This window comes from Stegodyphus dumicola, chromosome 10 (genome assembly GCF_044657685.1).
Source record: "Stegodyphus dumicola isolate Sdum_Otavi_A_Nest chromosome 10, ASM4465768v1".
NCBI lineage: Eukaryota > Metazoa > Arthropoda > Arachnida > Araneae > Eresidae > Stegodyphus > Stegodyphus dumicola.
The window spans coordinates 181,798,109-181,812,391 of NC_140777.1; positions in this window are offsets into that span (position 1 = coordinate 181,798,109).

The window sequence follows — 14,283 nt, forward strand, 5'->3', positions numbered from 1 at the left end:
AATCCAACTATGCAGCCCTCCCGTTGGCCTGGGATCTATTGCCAGCTAGAACACATTATTCAGCGGTCTTAACCACTCGGCCCGTCAACGCATTGAGTCGTCAATGATGAACCTTGCCTTGTTCTAACATTCTTCAGCTTACAATTAAATTTTGTGTATGAGCATTCCTGAAATGAATGTTATAGTTGTAGATTTTACCGGCAGCTGTTATTTCCTGTATTAATAAATGACAGTAGTTATATTTAGAATTAAGTAATTCCAAGTAGTATATGGCTCCTGCCAAACGAAATGCTGATTTCAAATGCAAAGTCATTCGGTTTGCAAATGAAAATGGATATCAAGCTGCAACAAGGATGTTTGGTGTTGGTGAAAGATGAAAATGATGATAATTAGTTATTTGTGTATTAGAGTAACAATGATGGTGAAGATGAAAAAGTATTCGATGATGTGCCTGGAGATACAAAGGAAGATGAACTTATCATGTTTTCCGATAGTTAATATTTTTATTGTCGTGTTATCCGATAATTAATATTTTTTAAGTTCATAAGTTATGGCATTTCTTTAAAAAGAACAGCATTTAGGTACAAATAATCTAATTTTTGTATGCTGAGTTTTTCCTTATTTTTAATCTATCATTTTTATATCTGGCATAAAACGAGCACCTGTAAATTTCGATCTTATTTTTTGTACTAAAGGTATGCGTATGCAGGAATATACTGTAATAAATCTAGGAGTTCCTTTTGCTACGTACAGGGCTTAATTTGCTACGTTCAGGGCTAAAATCAGAAGTGTCGGAGCTCTCTGGAAGGCCGTCAGGAAGAAGGAGGAAAATAAATAAACAAAACAAATAATAGTTAAAATTAAAATTCACTCAATGTAAAGCTATAAATAAAAATTTAATAAATTATTAAATTAATGATACATTTAAGTAAAAGAAATAAAATATCGGACCTCGTCTTATTTGAGGCTCTGACTGACAATTTCACACAAAAACTAAGGAATTGCTCAGCCGGCCTAAGTCTGTATTTAGACCGTAAATATACAGTATAGCATACTATTTCAATGGAGGGGGAGGGAATAATTCTTTTTCCAGCACACCAGTGGAAAAACATAAAACGATTAAAACTTCACTAATGTAAATAGAGAGAATGCTAGAAACAATATGAGAGCATGAAAAGAAATTTTAATAGAGAATTGAAGCTTCGGAAACAAACACAGAAGAGTCAACACTTTCTGACCGGAATGCCCTACCTGTTAAGCAGAATACGACTGGGCAAAAAAATCCCCCCCCCCGAATCCAATCCGATGACAACATGAGAACAAATGCAAGGTGACAATTTTTGTACTCTGTATTTGATTGCACAGTTCATTCAAGTGTGCAGGAGCTCTGTTGTGGAAGGTCACTAGCATTGGAAGACCAAGGTAATCACTGTTAATACAAGTACTTTCAGGAACAAACCATTTTACCTGCTTTTTTTAATTTATTGCACAAATTGCAGCATGTGGTATGCCCATGAGGGCTTTTCTTTCCTTAAAAGTCTTAACTTCCGTCAGAGTGTTTGTTACCGAGAGAAAGAAAGGCATGAATTCGGAAGATATAATTAATTTTAAATGTATATTTACTTTTAAAATAAAATTTGTGTGCTGAAACTGTATTTCTCTTACATAAAAGGACTAGTCCTTTTACTTAGGGTTCCGTTGTGCTCGGGCTAGAATTACGATTTACCTCGAAACTGAGAAGTACCGGAGCCAGGCAATTTGAGCTCTAAGTGCAGTTCATTGGAACACAGTGAAATTGTTAATATTTTCACATTTCTAGAGGAATTAAAGTCACTTGTTCTGTTTATTATAAAGTGGAATAATTAGTTGAGCTAATAGTTTATTTGCACATCTTCAAACATGTACACACACATATAAGCGTAATTGGGACAATTAATCATGAATATTTTTGAACAGAATTCATAAGCTCAAATTACGTATCGACCACAGACATGCCAAATAAACGTAGTGATCTCTATGGTTTTCAGGCCTGCAAGAAGTTTTCATTAAGAAAGTCCCATTTACAACAGTATTCAAAACTAATAATCAATTATTAATCTCTATACCTATAATAAAAGAAAGAGTTTATCTGTGTGTGTGTGTCTTTCGTTCGCGCTGAGCGTAAGCTAATAGACCCACGGCTTCGAAATTTGGTACATATAGGTACATCTAGACAAGAGCCAGTGCACCTCGAAGCGATTTTTTCGAAATTCGAATTAGAATTTTTTTTATTTTATATTTTGTGACGAAATCGCGTCATTTTGAGACATAATAGGCTATAGGAATGAAACGTAGGCACTTAGCTATTTTACGAACTTAAAATAAATTTCGTGTTTCAATAAATCGATTCAATACGAATTTATTTAACAAAATGAGCTTAACACCTTTTCAACGGGATTTTTTCTAAAAAAGTTTATTTTTAAAAATGTACAGTTTATTTTTCTTTGATTTTTGGACACGTTAAACATTCATCCTTGCGACTGCTTTTACAAAAAGAATTTTGGAAACATGATAATATTTTGTATTTAAAAAAAAATTTTTTAATGAAGCTTCCGATTCCACTTCTCACATCTTTAAAAATGTGATTTTGGCAACAATTTTCCTCACTTATTGTTGTTGATAGATTTTTAATGAAATCGCCTCATTTTGAATAGTTTCATTCTTTTAGAAATATGGGTTTGGCAACAATTTTTCATCCTAGTTCTTATGTTACTGTTTTTAAGAGATTGGCATATTTCATTGTCATTTTTTACTTCCTTGTACGAAGTAAAAAGGAAGTATTGTAATCGCGAAAAGTTTCAGGCAACATATTTCAACGAAAATATGCTTTGACCGCTATCGAATGCAATTTAACGATGTTTTTGCGTGATATCTGTACGTAAGGACAGAATAAAGGACTCTTTTCCTTCAAAAAAAAAAATTATAAAACTGCTTTAAAATTAATTCCGAAGAGAATTTGGTGAAAATGTGCTTTAGCCCACTGCTTGGCGATTTTCAGTAGCGGCGATTTTTTGAAAATCGCCAGTAAACGTTGCGAAGTTGCGAAGACAAAAAACAAAGTTGCGAAGGCGGAGCTATGTGACGTTCATAAATGGGTGGGACTAAGATTGTGACGTTACAATTTATTCTCTACAGATGTAGAAATAAGTATACTAAATTTTTTGTATTTCAAACTATTAAATACGGTAAGTGAATTGTAACAGTTATTAAAACTGTAAACAACGTCGCAGTCTCTCATACAAGGTGAATATTTTTAAGCTTTAGTATTTATACAAATAAAAACAGATTTCTTAAAATTTTAATTTCATATTGCGGAACATTTTAACTTTATCATCTTTACAAAATTACCTTATTGCTACGTAACGACACCATCTCTTACATACTAGTAAGTAAACAATATTCATTATTTTCTAAAAATTTTTAAGCTTTACATTAATAAAAAAAAGGAAAAATATTTATTATTGAATATCAACATCATACACAGCTTTCATTTCCATGTTTCATAAATTCCTAAACCACGTTCTATACTTTCGTATTAGAATTCTACACATTAATAAATTTAAAAAATCTAAATTCTCCCAATGAAAGAAAATATTAAAAATAAGCAATTTTAAAAAGAAAAAATATTTTCACTTACCCTTTTCAGGAAAATAAAAAGTCTCTTTGACAATGACGGCACGTTTCCCTTACATTTCCAATAAAGTAATAAATTTACATGTACATTCACTCACCTCTCTCAGCATCACAGATAAATCCATAGCGATTGTTTAACGAAATTTATGAAGAAAAATGGCAAAAACACACAGATAAAAACCACTCGATTGATAACTACCACATAAGAACATTCAAACGGCAAATGAATTAACTGCTCAAATTACGAAGTAAAAATTCCAAAAGAAATCGTCTGCTTGGAAATTCTTTTTAACTGCAAGTATAGTTTTGAAAGCATAAATTATCGTCTGCTACTTGACAATTTGTCTTCGGACATTTGTGCTCTCTCCGAAGAAATTTATTCGTATCTACATAGTTATTAAAAAACGCTGTGAAAGCCATGGCTTTTCGATACCTAAAGCTACGATAGGTAATATTGTCAAGGATAGGAAATTTAAAAAAAGACAACAAATATAATAAAATTAAAAAAACAAAATAAAATCTATTTACATTACGCCCCAAAGGTGCGTTTTTTAACACTTTGCGTGTTACCTTTATTAATTAAATATCATGTTCTTCGCACTTAAACCGTAAAATTCAGTTCAACAGCAATATCACAAAATAATTTTAAAATAAGCATATCTTTAGATTTTCCGATACACAGTCTCGCGAGCTGGAGATAAAAATGTTTTTATTCGTAGAGCATTGTAATTCCTTGCTTTGAAATTCCTCAGTATGTTAATCAAAAATTCGTTAAAGTTTTACGAAATATGAAAACGATAATAAAACAAATTCCAAATTTCAAATTTGGGCTTCCAGATGCCCATATTCGCAGGAGGATGACGTTGTTCTAAATTTGATGTTTCTAGGTACCGTTGTTTTATCAAAATGCGGGAAACATACATACATTTATGAAGATTTTTAATCGTTTAATTCCTTTAAATATAATACAGGGCGATAATATTTGTTGGCCACAATTTGAAACATTGGCTACGTTGGCTTTTCCCATGTACACATCGATCTATTTTCACTTAAAAAAAATCCCAGAATTGCACAAACTCGGCATCGCGCACAGCCTCGGCATTGCGCACCACATTGGCTTTGCCCATGTGAACATCGATCTATTTTCACTTAAAAAAACCCCCAGAATTGCACAAACTCGGCATCGCGCAAAACCTCGGCATTGTGCATCACATTGGCTTTGCTCATGTGCACGTCGATCTACTCTCACTTAAAAAAAACATCCCAGAATTGCACAAACTCGGCATCGCGCAAAACCTCGGCATTGTGCATCACATTGGCTTTGCTCATGTGCACGTCGATCTATTTTCACTTAAAAAAAATCCCAGAATTGCACAAACTCGGCATCGCGCACAACCTCGGCGTTGCGCACCACATTGGCTTTGCCCATGTGCACGTCGATCTATTTTCACTTAAAAAAACATCCCAGAATTGCACAAACTCGGCGTTGCGCACCACATTGGTTTTTGCCCATGTGCACATCGATCTATTTTCACTTAAAAAAACATCCCAGAATTGCACAAACTCGGCATCGCGCACAACCTCGGCATTGCGCACCACATTGGCTTTGCCCATGTGCCCATCGATCTATTTTCACTTATAAAACATCCCAGAATTGCACAACCTCGGCACTGCGCACCACATTGGCTTTGCCCATGTGCACATCGATCTATTTTCACTTAAAAAAAAAATCTCAGAATTGCACAAACTCGGCATCGCGCACAACGTCGGCATTGCGCACTGCATTGGCTTTGCCCATGTACATATCGATCTATTTTTATTAAAAAAATCAGAGAATTGCAGAACTTTAGCTTTTCCAATCTTCTAGGATTGAGCCAAAAAGAAATACAAAATATTAAAATAAGCAACTTTAAAACGAACCATACAAGAAAAATTTTTTCACTTACCCTTTTCAAGAAAAATGTAAAGTCTTTTTGAGGGGTTTTATATATGAATTTATTTCAGGGGGAAACCCTTTTGGATCCCCCCTCATCTTTAAATAAATTTACAAATGTTTATATGCCGTTTCCGTAATATATACAGAAAAAAGGCTGGTACTACTTTGGTAGACGGTTGCACGGATTTTGGAGATTTTTCTTTTGGCGAGTAATACAACTTATTGTAAACCCATTGCTGGATAAGTTATTTATGGTAACCGATACTTTGTTGTCATTTTATTAAAAAAATAATGCGTTTTATTATGCATAACTTCCGTGTTTTAAATATTATTTATGGCTTCTAAATATTAAAAATCAATTTAATTTTACATTTTTATTTGAAATAAAAATTTTGTTGTTTATAATATTTTATATAATTTTATGCTGTTGATGATGTAATCAATGACGTCACCTTACTTAAAAAGTAATTGGTTTTATTAATATCTATAAATTTAATCTAATGTTTTAAACATTATTTATGGCTGTTAAATATTAAAATACAATTTAATTTTGCATTTGTTTTAAAAATGATTTTATTATGAATGATTATTTAAATAATTTTAATTCAATGCGTGATGTAATCAGCTCCCTGATTGGTTACAGAATATTTGTGCATTACCGCGCCATTTTAAAATTTTATTATTCATCTCTTCGAATTCGTCAGATTTCAAATGGAATGGATATCTCTGTTTCGAAGATGAATGTTTTTATTGGTAATTACCAAGAATTATTGGTATTGGAATAAAACAATTGCCCTTTGAGACCTTATTTTGGCCAACCTGTCTTTCCTAATCAAAGATTTATTTATAAATTGTTAAAAGCGTCAGAGAAAATTTATTTCAAATTTTTGGAGGAAACCTCGCTAATTGCTTCTTCAATGAAGTGCGAGATATGTGGATAACAGATGAAGATGGTTAAAAGAGCCGATTTAATTATGATTTCGATTTTTTTGTGGTACTTATCAATAAACAAGAGGTTAAATTACTCAAAAAAATGTAAGTACATATTTTTCTTTTATTTTATAATTGTATACTTCAATTTTTGTTAAAAAAATTAATACACTATTTTCAAAAATAGCTGAGATAATTAGTGTCACATATGTTTTAATGTTAATTATATTTTATATAACGTATTTTAAAGTATTTGAAATTAATAATATTCTAATTCTTTTAAATGTTGGTAGGATGGTTTTTAATTCGATATTCAATTTCAGTAATATTTTAATCTAATTAAACGTTGGCATAATGTTTTTATAGCGGTGTTTTTATTCTCTTTTTTGCTATATGAAAGTAATAAGAGCCTTACTTTAGTATTTTATACTCATAGTAAATGTATTTATTTACACTTGCCTGCCATCTTAAAAAACGACATTTTCAACAAAAAATTAATCAATTACTTTTAACGATATTTTTTTTTTTTTTTTTTTTTTTTTTTTTTTAAAGTTTCGAATACTTTACGATGTGTAAAAACAGCGTTTTTCAAGATGGCTGACGATTGTAAAAATTGCGCCAACAATTGTGCCAACGTATATCGCCAAAAATCCGTGCAACCGTCTACCAAAGTAGCACCGAAAGGCTAAAACCCACAGAGGGGAAAAACACTCGATTAAAAAAAGAAACCACATAAGAACATTCAAACCGACACAGAATTAACAAGTAAAAAAAAAAAAAAAAAAAAAAATAATAATAATAATAAATAAATAAAATAAAATTAAAAAAAATCTGAAATGTTTCAGATTTTAAATTACGTCCAAAGGGGCGTTTTTTTAACGCATTTGAGTGTTACCTTTATTTATTAAATATCATGTTCTTTGCACTTAAACCATAAAATTCAGTTCAAGAGCAATATCGCAAAATAATGTTAAATTAAGCATATCTTAATATAAGCACAGTCTCGCGAGCTGGAGATAAAAGTATTTTTTTTCTATATAACGTTGCCATTTCTCGCTTTTAAAGCACTGAGTTTGTAAATCAAAAATTCGTTAAAGTTTTACAAAATATAAAATCTATAATAAAACAAATTCTAAATTTGGGATTTCAGATGCCCATATTCGCAGTAGGATTTCGTCATTCAAAATTCGATGGCTCTATGTACCATTGTTTTATCACAATGCGAGAAATAGACAATCATTTATGCAGATTTTTCATTATTTAATTTCTTCAAATATAATGCAGGACTCTAACATTTTGTGGCAACAGTTTGAAAAGTGAACCGACGTTTGAGTCCGACGCAAAATCGCAAAACGAAAACAATAGTCCTTCAGGGACAAAGCCCCTTTGGACTAATAAATAAAAAAATAAAAAATAATAATGAAAGCTTTTAGATTTTACATTACGCCCAAAGGGGCGTTTTTTTAACGTTTTGTGTGTTACATTTCTTTATCATATAATGTTCTTTACACTTAAACCATAAAATTCAGTTCAACAGCAATATCGCAAAATAATTTTGAAATAAGCATAGCTTTAGAATTTCCGATACACAGTTTTGCGCTCTGAAGATACAAATGGTTTTTTTTTTTTTTTTTTTCCGTACTGTGTTGCAGTTGCTCACTTTGAAATCTTTGAGTTTGCTAATAAAAATTTCGTTCAAGTTTTACAAAATATCAATCAGATAATAAAAAAAAATTCCAAGTTTGGGGATTCCAGATGCCCATATTAGGTTGGAAACGTATGTCATTCAAAATTTGATGGCTCTAGGTACCGTTGTTTTATCACAATGCGAGAAACATTTATGCAGATTTTTCAATATTTAATTTCTTTAAATATAACACAGGGCGATAACATGTAGTGGCGGCAACAGAATAACAACACAGCTTCAACACATCGGGTTAGCCATGTTGGCGCGTTTATTGCCCATTGAAAAACAATCGCCAAGCAGTGGGCTAAACTGCATTTTAACCGAGAGTTTTTCGTGGTGTCTGTACGAACGTATGTACATACGTGCGTACGTACGTACGTATCTCGCATAACTCAAAAACGAGTAGCCTCAGAACGTTGAAATTTTCTATATAGGACTGCTATAACATGTAGATGTGCACCTCGTATTTTGGTTGCAATCGGCCGTACCCAACGTATATAAATATATTTATATATATATATCCACTCTGTTACCCGGCGCAGTGATCTCAGTTTCTTTACTCTTATATGTTTGTAAATTGTACATTTTTTGCTTTAAAAATGATTGAATTATGTTGTTTTTATCTTCCGGTTAAGGTTTTTATGCCTTTCGTAATTCTGGAAGCAATATTTGTACAATTATCAATAATTTAAATTCTGTTTAAGTGCGTGTTAAGTTTTATATAACATGGAGGACATATTTGTTTACATTTGAAACAGCAGAATTGTAGATTTCTTGCCAAACTAGAGAGACTAAGCTTCGCAACACAAAACTAACGCGTTCATTTATTATTGCGAATTAAATCATGCTTAATCCTTTCTGGAATTTTTTCGAGGAAATAAGTGTTTAAGATTTACTTCGTAATTTTTAATGCAGATATTTTGAGTTTTTATGTATTTTTGCCTTGTAGCGAAGTGAGAACTGAATTAATTGAATGAGAAATACTAAATCGTGTGTGAAAAACTGTTTCTATTCTGTTTTGTTTGCTTAATTTCTTTCATACATCGTTTTAACTTTATTATAGTATTTGAACAGAACATGTGGCAACGATAATTCTTCAAATGATATAAATTTTGTTCATTTAGAGTGTCGTTATAGTAAACAAATATAGTGAATTTTAAAGAGTGCATTTATTCTATTGTGGTTTATGAGCTGTCGACGAAGTAGATTTAATTCAATCCAATCAATTTAAATGAAATTCAAGAAAAAAAATGCATATAATTTAATATTCCGTACAAGGAAGTCATGCGGTGTACACATCAGATTTTTTATATATATAATACATTTTTGATTTTTTTTTTTTTTTTTTTTTTTGATAAGTTGTTTTGCAGAGAAAAATTCTGTGCGGAATTTTTCGTTTTTTGAGTTTCTTTCATGTTATTTTTTGCTTATTTCACTGCTTGTAAGATATTGAAAAGTTTTGCATGATTTTTTTTCTTCAACAGAAAGTTGGTTAATTTTTACTTCCTTGTACGAAGTAAAAAGGAAGTATTGTAATCGCGAAAAGTTTCAGGCAGCATATTTCAACGAAAATATCCATTTTGACTGCTTTCAAATGCAATTTAACAATGTTTTTGCGTGCTATCTGTACGTAAGGACAGAATAAAAGACTCTTTTCCTGCAAAAAAATTATAAAACTGCTTTAAAATGAATTTTGAAGAGAATTCTTTGTGACGTCTGTAGGTACGTATCTCGCATAACTCAAAAACCAGTAGCCTCAGAACGTTGAAATTTTGTATATAGAACTACTATAGCATGTAGATGTGCACCTCGTATTTTGGTTGCGATCGGCCGCGCCAAACATATATAAATGTATTTATATATGTATCCCCTCTGTTCCCCGACTCAGTGATCTCAGTTTCTTTACTCTTATATGTTTGTAAATTGTACATTTTTTGCTTTAAAAATGATTTAATTATGTTGTTCTTATCTTTTGGTTAAATTTTGTATGCATTTAGGAAATCTGCAAGGAGTATTTGTAGAATTAATGAACAATTTAAAAGCTGTTTAAGTGCGGTTAAGCCTAATCTTTAAGTAACATGGCGGACATGTTTGTTTACATTTGAAACAGCAGAATAGTAGATTTGTTGCCAATCTAGAAGAGATTAAACTTTGCAACTACAAAGATAATGCCTTCATTTATTATTGCGAATGAAATCATTTTTTCAGAATAAATTAAGAAATAGGTGTTTAAGATTTACTTCGTAATTTTTAATACAGATATTTTGAGTTTTTATGTATTTTTGCCTTGTCGCGAAGTGAGAACTGAATTATATGAATGAGAAATACTGAACTGTTTGTGAAAAACTGTTTCTTTTTTGTTTTGTTTGCTTAATTTCTTTTATACATTGTTCTAGCTTTATTATACTATTTGAATAGAACATGTGGCAACGATTAGATAATTCTTTAAATGATATAAATTTTGTGCATTCTGAATTATAATATGAACGAAATATAATACTGTTAAGTGAACCTAGCGCCAGTGTCTCGCTATGGTAAACAAATAGAGTGAATTTTAAAGAATGCAATTATTTTATTGTGGTTTATGCGCTGTCGACGAAGTAGATTTAATTCAATCGAATAAGTTTAAACGAAACGCAAGAAAAAATGCGTATAATTTAATATTCCGTACAATGAAGTCATGTGGTGTACACATCAGATTTTTTTATTACGATAAATAATATTTGCATTAAGGGATATAGCTTATTTCATTGTAATTTTTTTCTCTTGAAAATATAAGATAAAATATCCTTAATTATACTTAGCTTTACAGAATTTTTTGTTTTTTGTATTCTTTTATGTTATTTATTGCTCATTTCACTGTTTTTAAGATACTGAAAAGTTTTGAGTGATTTTTTTTAGGAAACAAAGTTCTTAACCTCAAATCAGTTTGCTAAAAATTCAAGATGTATATCTTTTCCTGGAGATACATCAGGGCCGTATGCAAGGGAGGGTTGGAATCTTAACAAAGAGAAAAAAGCTGGAAGAACTTACGTGACCATCGGGCACAAGTGTGTCTTAGGCATTTTTCCGGTACGTTTAAAAGCCAGACGAAGGCTGGCCGCCTAGCGATTAGTTTTGTTATAAAATGATTTTTTAAAATTTTCCTATATTCATAGAAACTTCCGTTTCATATTTTATTCCCTTTAACGAAATTCTGAAAATTAGATTCGGAAATTTCAGATTAATTCCTTTTTTCCCGGTTATCTATAATTTAACCTTCAGCCAAAGAACGTCAATACATATTCTTTGCCCTTGATCAGCGATTCAATTTCAGGCTTGAAAATCTATGTTGACAATCATCTAGGGACATAAATCAGAAGTATTATTTTAAATTGTTTCTTTTATTTATTTTCACAAAGTCTCATATTAAGATCACATATTTTAAAAAAGTACAGTTTTATTACAGCCTGAATATGTTATTTATAAGAATAATATCAAAAACTTAACAAGTTCTACGCAGATAAATCGAAGTGTTTTCATCTGAACATAATAAGCAATTTCCTTCAACAGTTTAAAATTTAGTAGCTATTAATTATTTCTTTTATTAAACATCTAAAATAATACTAAATCAGTCTGTAGGAAGAAAAACTTTTTTTTTTTTTTTTTTTTTTTTTTTTTTTTTTTTTTTACATTTTAAACTACGTATCATTCCAAATTATGTATTCATTTCAATAATGTATCATTCCAAATTTTGTATCCATTTCAAATTATGTATCTGTTTGCTAATTATCAATAAACGGCTGGGATCACGTAGTGGGGAGACGGCGCTAAATCAATTAACCAAATGGTAAAGGTGTGGTGCCCGTCTTCCCTGTTCCTAAATCCTAAATCCTAAATCAAATCACAACTGATACCCACATGGATGCGAGCACGGTGCATCGGCTATGGGGAACATGGTTGGAACAAGGAGGGGTGCAGGTGCAGCCAGAGTGACGTCAGCACGCGTGGATCGACGCATCCGCCAACAAGCTGTGGCGGTCCCGCAAGTCACTTGTACCGCGATTCTGCAGCATGTGCAAGATACCCTGTATATTCCCGTGTCGACCAGAACAATCTCCCGTCGATTGGTTGAACGTGGCCTGCACTCACAGCGTCCGTTAAGAAGACTGCCACTGACCCCACAGCATAGATGCCAATGTTTATAATGGTGCCAGACTGGAGCGATGTGGAAGACAGAATAGCGAAACGTCGTGTTCTCAGATGAGTCACGCTTCTGTTTATCCGGTGACACTCGCCGCATACGTGTGTGACATCGACGTGGAGACAGATCTAATCCTGCAGTAACTATGGAACGCCTCACCGCGCAATAACGTGGCATAATGGTTTGGAGGGCTATTGCCTATGATTCCAGGTCACCTCTAGTTTGTATTCAGGGCACTATGGCGGCCCAACGATACTTGGATAATGTACTGCGGCCGGTGGCAATCCCCTACCTTCAGGGGCTACCTAATGCAACTTTTCAGCAGGATAACGCACGCCCAACCACACAGTGCTCGCATCTGCCAACATACTCTGCAAGGTATACAGATGCTTCTCTGGCCACCGTACTCTCCTGACCTGTCACCAATCGAACATGTGTGGGATGTGATTGGATGCCATTTGCAGACTCTGCCTTTGCCTCGTTCAGAAGACAAACTGTGGCAAATGGTTGAAAGGGAATGTAGAGCTATCCCTCAGGACACTCTTATTGACTCTATGCTTAGACGTGTTTCTTCGTGCATCGCTGTCCGCTGTGGTCCTACATCCTACTGAGCTGATGCCGTTCTCGCTCTGTATTCTGACTATCATTTTGAAATAAAGATAACTCATTGGTGCTTGCTGTCTCTGTCTTTTTCCAAATTTCATCACTTTCTGACCACTCCTTCTTGGTGCTGCATTTTCAGTGTCGAGCAGTGTATTTAGAAAAATATAACTTCCATTAAGCTTGATGTATTCCACAGTATTAGTGGTTTCTCTAGCTCACAATCTTTTAGTTTACTCTTTCCTCAACAGATGGCAGCATGAGCATTTCCCAATAAGTGTGTCCATATTACATGGAACAATAGTTGCCAGAGCCTACTCCGAAGAGAGATCGAACTTCTATTTTCCACCCCTCCCCAATTTTGAGGAAAAGCACCCCGGGGGATCCGGGGCCTCCCACCAATCCACACGAGAGAACTTTAAGCTCGCCGCTTATTTAGAGTGCCGCCATGCCACGCCGACACTATACACCGCGAAGATGACATCCGTCCTTGTTCTTGCCGTACGGAATTGAACGTCATTTCTGCGGAAATCAGTTACATTGGCATATAAGGCCTGCTATTCAGTACATATTATTTTCTTTTGTTACAAGATATTTTGAATAACACAGTATTACATATGAACATTCTTATAACATAAATCAATACTGTATATAAGTGAAATTATATTGTATGTATACACATATATGCATTTGGCAGTGCATTAAATGAATACTAACATTTGGTGTATAAATAAGTCAAATGCGATACATTAAAGTGATGACAATCAATGCGGAAGAAATATTTTTACACTACAGAAATATATAGACATTATGCAACATTGTTATTGGTATTTCATGTGTTAGGTTGGCACATTTACTATATTGGAATGAACACTTATATTACGAAAGTTAGATAACTGTATGAACAATGTATTACACCGGATGAGTACAAATATTTGTATATGTCAAGAAGTTGATTCGATGGAACAAAGATTTTTATAACAAATGAGTTAAATAACTACATATATGAAAAGAAAAAAAAGATAAATAATATATATATATATAAATTAAATACTTATAATACAGGAGCTGAAACAGTAATTTAGCTATTTGGGCAATGACTGTGATGAGAGCTGTTCCAGGTTACTTCGTTTTTGCAGCGCAGTAGGTATTGATAGCATGTAGTTTCGATAGAGCAACATTGTTATTTTGAATAGTATTCCACCACGCTGCCCGAAACGTGAGTGCTGAGATTTGTATTTTTCATAGTCTGTGTGGATTATGCTCTGTCCCCAC